General features: G+C 38.6%; 1 long non-coding RNA gene across 4 annotated transcripts in view; it reads right to left on the reverse strand.

Moving 5' to 3' along the window:
- LOC123571912 (uncharacterized) overlaps nt 1-5,485 on the reverse strand; it is a 52,602-nt gene extending 47,117 nt beyond the window's left edge. For 2 of the 4 annotated variants that reach the window (XR_012430622.1, XR_010584895.1), the window contains exons 1-2: nt 5,367-5,485; nt 1-122 (exon numbers count right to left, since the gene is read on the reverse strand). This is a non-coding gene — a long non-coding RNA (uncharacterized lncRNA). Of the gene's footprint in view, nt 123-3,350; nt 3,609-5,366 lie in introns of all 4 variants that reach the window. The other 2 variants (XR_012430620.1, XR_012430621.1) reach the window with 2 other exon arrangements.
- Between the last annotated feature and the right edge of the window lie 2,963 nt (nt 5,486-8,448).

Genomic DNA, 8,448 nt, shown 5'->3' on the forward strand with positions numbered 1-8,448 from the left:
CTTAATACGGGAAGTTCCTCTGCAGCATTTTTTAGCTGGAGGTGCTGAAAGACCACATCCTCTTTGGCTCTTCATTTCAGGTTTATGTGAACATTGTTTGCTAAAAAGTTGTTGAAATCTTCCTAGAACACAGAGTCTATTATAAATAACCATGAAAAAAATCCCCCTTAGTAGACTACAGTTATAAGTAAAAACACACACAACTCCCCCACCCCCCAGAAAAACAAATCTTTACTTTCGTCTTTTCCCTTTTTCTTCTCCGAATTACCACAGACCACTCATACATGAGTGCAAGTACTTTCAGCCTTTGGTTTGAGGGATTTTATCACTGTTGATGGCACTCTCTCTGAAACATGTCTTAGAGGGATGTTTACCATGATGCTAATGAAGCTTAGGCACCAAGGCTCTTCACTTTGATAAGATCTCTCCAAAATCGCAATGTGTTCTCATAGTCATATACTTGACAAATTTACAAAAGTAAGATTTATTTTTGTATTTTCTTTCTTTCTTTTCTTTTCTTTTCTTTCTTTCTTTCTTTCTTTCTTTCTTTCTTTCTTTCTTTCTTTCTTTCTTTCTTTCTTTCCTTTTCTCTTTCTTTCTTTTTTCTCTTCTCTTCTCTTTTTTTTTTTTTTTTGACAGTGTCTCGCTCTGTTGCCCAGGCTAGAGTGTGGTGGCATAATCTCGGCTCACTTCAATCTCTGCCTACTGAGTTCAAATGATTCTCCTGCCTCAGCCTCTTGAGTAGCTGGGATTGCAGGCATTTGCTGCCACACCCAACTATTTTTTGTATTTTTAGTAGAGAAGGAGTTTTACCACATTGGCCAGGTTGGTCTTGAACTCCTGACCTCAAGTGGTCCACCTGCCTCAGCCTCCGAAAGTGCTGGGATTATGGGCATGAGCCACTGTGTCCCGCTACATTATTTTTTTCAAAGAGAGCCCTGCAATACTATATAAATTTCAGGCTCCATGAAACCTCGATATACTCCTGAGGGTTATTTTATATTGGTTTAACCTAACTTATTTAAAGTTGCAGTCTTGCTTCTGGCCCTACCCTTCTCATGAACTAAACTCCTGTCCTCTTTCTCTCATTCTAATAAATTCACAAAGAAACTTCTATGCAATGAAGTTGCTGTTTTCAAAGTTCCATATTATTATCAAGAAAAAGAAAATGGAATAGTCATTAAACTTCTGAAGTAATTTAGAGGAACTCAGGTGCTTGACCAGGGAAAATGTAAACTTACTGGCAAGAAAGCTTGGAGCTCAGCTGTCTTCTTGACTAACTGAATCAGAAATGCCTACCCTTCCCAAGCCGCACTTCCCACTGACCACAAACCAGCTTTCTTCCTCAGCCTCACTAACTTCTTGGCCTGCAGGCTCAGCTTAAAGATCGTCTCATCTCAGAAGCCTTTCCTACGTTAGAAATCTCTCCTATTAACTCCCATTGGATCTTGAGTTTAACCCTGCAATGGACTTATCACACCAGTAGATTATGAGCTCTAAAGGGATAGCATGTGTCATATACATTACCTCTTACAGTGGCTGGCACAAAACCAGCCTTCAACACATTTGTTGAGTGAATATATGAATGAAGGAAATAATACTTTTCTGAATTAGGAGTTAGAATACCCAAATACTTAACTGTATCCATGCCAGTAATAAGCTTGTTAACACTGAACAAACCTGTACATTCCCTTGACCTCATTTCCACATACATACATATGTATATAGTAAAGAGTCCAGGTGGAACCAAACCTGAGATTATTCTTAGGTTTTTATATAGCCGTAGCCAGTCTTTACAAGAAAGAATAAGGAGTCTCTTGAGAAAGATCACATGGTAAGTGAAGACAAACAGCCACAACCTGGTTCAAGAACAGTGGGCTGGTGTTGAACAGAGCTGGGACTCTGAATAGATCTTGGGCCTGTCACTCTGTTGGTTCTCTGGCCCAGGCCCAATGGACCTGCAATATGAATAAGCAAAAGAAGTTTTTTTTCCATTTTTTTTCCTACTAATTGCTTTACTGGGCTTTGGGACCTCAATATGTCAGCAGCATTAGCATTGGACACTTGGGCAGAGACAGGAGATAGCACTGGAGTCTTAGGAGACGATGTTGGTGATTTCAGGAGCAATAGCAAAGAAGGACTGTATTCTGGGCACCGAAGATATATTAGCAGCCTCTCTTGGTAGTATAAGGAGCCAAAAACACCATCGCAGTGAGGTAGAGTGAAAGGAGGAAAATGACAGACATCCATTGTCATAAGAAGATAATTTGCAGCATGCTTATCACAACAACTTAGACACATGTCCAACTCCATGGAAGGAATGTAAAGAGGGCTCTATGTCTCACAAAAGCAGAGAGAAACATAGTTTAACTGTTACTGCATAAACCTCTTTTTACTCCAATGTATAGTCTGGAATAAGTTTTGGGGATTTAACTGGAATTCAAAATTATAAATGATCATCCTTACCCAAAGAGTGTGATACCTCAAATATTAGCAAATTGAACAGAGTTAAAAATCAATCTCACTATGGCTGTGAAATTGGGGAAGAGAAGTTCAGAACCTTTTTCTTATTCTCCAAGTGCAGTAGAAAGGTTTTAGATTTGGGCTGGTATCCTAACTCTGATATTTAATAGATTAGTTAAATTAGTCAAATTATTTAGCTTATTGAGCCTCAGCTTCTCTAACTGGATGATGAGAATAATACTATCTACAGTACTGTTGGAAGGGATTAAATATGTAAAGCATAAGCACATAGCACATATGTGAGTGCCTGACCTTTAGTGGGTGCTTAATAAACATGAGTTCTCCCTCTCTGCCTTCATCTCCACATATGTAAGAATGCATATTGCATAAGAACACAATAAGGCATAATGTGCTGTGGTCAATAGGGGATGCTTTTTGGACTGTGGTGGATCTGCATGTACTTAAGCTCCAGTTTGACACTCCCTATGTGATCTTGGGCAATTTACTTAACACCTCTAAGCTCTTCAGTTTCGTTATCTTTAAAATGGAGTTTGGAGAACGTATGCATAAACAGAACACTCAAAAAATTTTAGCTATGCTGTTAATATTCCAAATATGATGAAGCAATAGGTTAGATATTACATTAAAACATTACTATCAAATAGATTTTAGGGGTACATTTTCAAAAATCATTGTTCAGATCTTTTGGTAATAGAGACCACAGAAAGAGCCAAAAAGCTTTTACAAATTATCCTAATGAAGGGAAAAGGGAGGCAACTTTTGAAAAATAAAGTTATTGCTTTCTCGGTCCTTTCCAATTCAGTCATTCAGTCACTGGGAGCTAACAATAAAAACAATATTGATTCATCATTTTTACTGAAACCTACCCAATAGAAATCCTTCAGGGCTCGCTGTATTTCTGAGAGAAACCCTGCCTTAGCACTACTGCCTTTTCCAGAAAGACTCTGGCAGGAAACAATGCTCTGTCTTGAATTCACAACATTTCTTCCTTTGTGAAAACAAACAAACAATAAGTTCATTTCCTCTCAAATCTTCTCAGGATTCTTTCTCCTGGTTTACCGCCTAGAAATCAATTTCTTGTGTCTTTCTTCACTCACTTTCATAGAAGAGATCAGGCAGACACTCTAAAAGGTGAAAATTACACATTTCAGGGACAATCTGATGTCACTTTGATTTTTTATGATTAAGTCTGATAGAATTTGATCAAATTCTCAATAATTCTTTCTGGCAAGTGATTCTACAAGTGATTAAATAATTCTCATTATTTTTACTTCTCTATATTTTCTAATTTCCCTACAATAGATATTTATTACTCGTGGAAGAAAACACGTGAAAGTTAAAAAGTATGGTGATCTTAAAGGTGCAGTCAAATATTTGTGGCTATTCTAATCAAATTGCCTTTATGGGCTCTGCTCTTGACTATACTACTTCATTTAATTATTCCAATCATATGTACTCATCTCGCCTATTTTATCACTGAGAAACCAAAGCCCAGAGATTTTAATAAATGAATCTAATTATCACAGCTAGGAGAGGCAACACCATTACTGAACTGACAGCCTTATTTTTTAAAACACCCTACAAGTAGGTGAAAAGCAGGAATTTAAACTCAGGTCTATCTGATCAAATTTTATATTATTAATCACTGTTATTTCCTCAGATGTCTTCCTGGAGTAAAAAACTCAGAATCTGAACAATGTGATTTCTTTACGTGGCCAGAGTTCTAAAGTAAAACTGAAGAAAAAAATTAGTTTTCTCTCTGACAATTGAATGGCTAGTTTTTTTTTGTTGTTGTTTGTTTGTTTTTGACAGCGTCTTGCTCTATTGCCCAGGCTGGATTGTAGTGGAGTGATCTCAGCTCATTGCAACCTCCGACTTCCGGGTTCAAACAATTCTCCTACCTCAGCCTTTCAAGTAGCTGGGACTACAGGTGTGTGCCACCATACCCAGTTAATTTTTGTATTTTTAGTAGAGATGGGGTTTCACCATGTTGGCCAGACTGGTCTTCAACTCCTGACCTCAAGTGATCTGCCCACCTTGGCCTCCTAAAGTGCTGGGGTTACAGGCGTGAGCCACTGCAGGTGGGCTTTTTTTTTCCCCCCAAAACAGATGAATTTTCTGAGAGAAGGTCCTCAGCTACTTCTAGACTCTACCGAAATGGCCCATTCTGAACCCAGAACATCTATAAGAGTATCTTTGCTTGGAAACTTATAAAGAAGTTCCCAAAATACTAAAGACAAGACACTATGAGGGAAATGAAGGAAAGGTATAATACGGTCAGAGGCATTAGTTGAACCCCAAGATGAGGCCAATTAATACAAAAACGAAAGAACTTAAATTCAATACACATTTTCCATTAGCATGTAACTAAAAAAAAGACTTACAATGACTTTTAGTATTGCCTGGTATTCTACATTTTTGTAGGCAGAACTTAAAACTCTTAATTTTCACTAAGTTACAATTTAATGGCCATTAAGTACCTTGTAAGCCAGAAACATCTTGACTTCCTTTAAGGTTTAAAAACTTCTCCCCCAGACCTTTCCCTACTTTGATTATGTTTCCCCTCCTCAGACTTTAGTCTTGCTTTGCTTTTTTTTTTTTTTTTTTAAATCTTCTATTTAGTTTTTTTTGCAGTTCAGGGTAAGAGACAAGGTATTACTTCTCTCTTGTGGGGTTGAAGCACCAAAGTTGAACTTAATTGAATGGCTCAGAGAATAAATCTCAGGGAAACAACTATGAACCAATCCAACTGCAAAGGAACAGATTATGAAATTAGTCATATGCTTTTAAAGTAGTCCCAGGTTTCAGTTTTGGAAAACTGGACTTAAAAACATAACTAAAATCAAGGACTAGGAATGAATGGGGGAAGAATAATGTTTTACCTGTTCTGTGTTCAGCATATTAAGTTTCAAACATACCCTCTCCCACCACAATTTCAAGCAAAATGAGTTTGAGAATGAGACATTCAGGAGACAGGGGAATTGACAAAGAAGGGAGAACCAAACTCATTGGGTCAAACTATACAGAGATGGCCAGAGAGGGCCTGTTGCCAATTTGATAAGTGATCCCATTCCACTCTGAAGCCCATCAGAGTTCTGAGCAGAGAGATGCTGGATTTCATTATTGTTTGTTCTTGACCTGCAGCCAAAATATGCCTCTGAACTGAATATCCAGCTTTGCATCTAAGGCATTTCAGTGTCTCCACTGTGGTAAAGGAAAACACTTTTTTTTTAAATTTCATGTTGCTATGTATATTGGCAAATATCCTATCCAAAGAATTGTGCTCCAAGAACTCTGGAAACACCTGCCAGCAGAAAACTTGGGAGCTTTGTTTAAACAAGTATACCTGCCAACTTTCCAGTGCTGTTGATTTTGCAGGACTGAAAAACGTGGACTATTTTAAAACTACTTATGGATAACAGGAACTGGGCTGTGGAGATGAGGCACGGAATGTGCCTAGAATCATGTTTATCTTTTTATTTTTTAGCATTGTGTGGTCTGAGCCTTGTGCAAGAAAACTGCAGTGTTAATCTCCCTTCAGCAGTGGATCCACCATGTGGCTGTGAACAGGGAGAATGCTTGGGCCTGAATTTAAGGTATTTGGCAAAATAGAGTTTCCAAGAAACCCTGTGGAAATATAAAGCTCCAGGCTCTGTGACTTGTACTGGCATTAACAAATGTCCCTTTAGTTTCCCAAGGGCATTTAGATTCCTTTTGTAGTTTCTTCATAGCACTGTAATCAATCACCCAGCTCAAACACTCTTGAGCCTTAGTGAGCAATTCTGAATCTGAGGGCTAATTGGACATGATTATAATAAACAGTTCTACTCTAATTTCCTTCTGTCAAATTAACTACCATAGGTAATTGTCCAATAGGCAAGATGTTCTCTTGAGGTATTAAATAAAGGCATTTGGCTATATAAATCTTAATGGTTGGCAAAAAAGATGCCATGCTCAAGGCAATAAGGCTTAGTGGTATTTGTTTTTAACCCAACAGCTAGTATGCGGTTGTTAGAAAGTAACTGAGCTGAGGTCATTGGAGGAGGTGGAAGGACACCAAGCTCCCATCTTACAGACCATAAGGTGGTGCCACTGAACTTCAGCTGTTTCCTTGGCTGAGCAGCACGGTGATGTTTTGTGGATGGGAAAGATGTTGCTACTCCAAAGGTGTATCAATCTGAAGATGCTAGCCTACTTTATGTGGTTGGAAGGAAGGATGTTGAAAACCTCTTTATCAGCTGGGTGTGGTGGCCCATACCTGTAATCCTAGCACTTCTGAAGGCCCAGGCAGGTAGATCACCAGAGGTCAGGAGTTCAAGACCAGCCTGTCCAACATGGTGGAACTCTGCCTGTACTAAAAATACAAATAAAATAAAATAAAATAAAATAAAATAAAATAAGCCAGTCATCATGGCACATGCCTGTAATCCAAGCTACTCAGGAGGCTGAGGCAGGAGAATTGCTTGAATCTGGGAGGCAGAGGTTGCAGTAGGCCAAGATCGCACCACTAGACTCCATCCTGGGTGACAGAGTGAGACTCCGTCTCAGAAAAAGAGAAGAAAACCTCTTTATCAATGTGTTATTCTGGCCTGCCATGAAAGTCCTGCCATTTTGAGTTTTTCCTTCGGATTAAGGCTCCATTGGAGTCACTTTGCTTCTTAGTTCATCAGTTGCCTCCTCCATACTATTAGGGAATTAGGTTATGTATCGTTTAGTGATCACCGCAGTAACACTATGTAATAAAACACCTCTGAATCTCAGGAACTTAAAACAATAATCATTTGTCCTCATAGAGCTGGGTGTTGTTTGGGGTGGCTCAGCTTCAGGCCATAGTGGCTGGGATGGCTTTGTTTTACATTGAGGGCCCATTGGTCAATTTTGGCCAACCTGCTATTGGCTAAGGCAAGTCACATGACCAACCCCTAAGTCAAGGAGTGTGGAAATATGCTTCATTCATGAGTATTTAGTACCAAGGAGTGTGAATATATACTTAATTTATGAACTTACTATGGCAAGCGTGTGACATAGGGAGGAGTAAAAAATTGGGGTCACTAAATCAACCTACCACAGACTAGATAAGTGGATTCTAAATATTGCGGTCCTTGTTGCTATAATAGAGATTCCTTAAATACAGTATGTTGCAGAACCCTAAAATTTTAAAAATGTAAAGACAGAACCATTTTGCAGGTCCACTAGGGAACTCCTAAATCATTGTAAGTATCATGTGGGAAACCTGTAAAAATCTGGGTCTTGTGTAGTAGAACTGAAATGGATGGTCTAGGAAACACCATTTTAAATATCATTTCAAGTTATTCTGATGAGAGCTTGGTGGAGCTTGAATTCTCCAGGATCCTAGGATTCTAAGTTGCACCTCTATTTTGATAGCATATGTGGTTATCAAGTACCAGTACCATTTTACAGAGTCAAGTTACATATGTTAGCTGAAATAAATTACTCTTCCTATGCCAGTTGACACATTTTGGCAGGGACCTCATGTCCACAAGCCAAAACAAATAAAGTGGGTAAAAGCAGGAAAGGGGAGTAAGGGCATATTGTCAAGCTTTGAATACTGATATCTCACTTTTATTTACAATAGTGGTTGACAATAAAGTCAAGTTCTGATTCTAAGCATTATTTCCAGAAAGTTAGAGTTAATATGCAGTTACTGTAGAACAGGAAAACCTTAAGTAAAACTTTAGTCATTGGATATATCATTCAATGATTATACCAGAGGAAAAGAAATGGTAGGATATCTATCTACCTATCTGTCTATCTGTCTATCTTATCTATCTGTGCAAGGAATTGGCTTTTATGATTGTGGAGGCTAGTGACAAGTCTGAAATCCGCAGAGTAGACCATTGGGAAGGGCAGGTTTGAAGTTAGGCAGAAGTTGATGCTACAGTCCACAGGAAAAATTTCTTCCTTGTCAAGGAAACCTCACCTGTGCTTTCAAGGACTTTCAGT

This window comes from Macaca fascicularis, chromosome 2 (genome assembly GCF_037993035.2).
Source record: "Macaca fascicularis isolate 582-1 chromosome 2, T2T-MFA8v1.1".
NCBI lineage: Eukaryota > Metazoa > Chordata > Mammalia > Primates > Cercopithecidae > Macaca > Macaca fascicularis.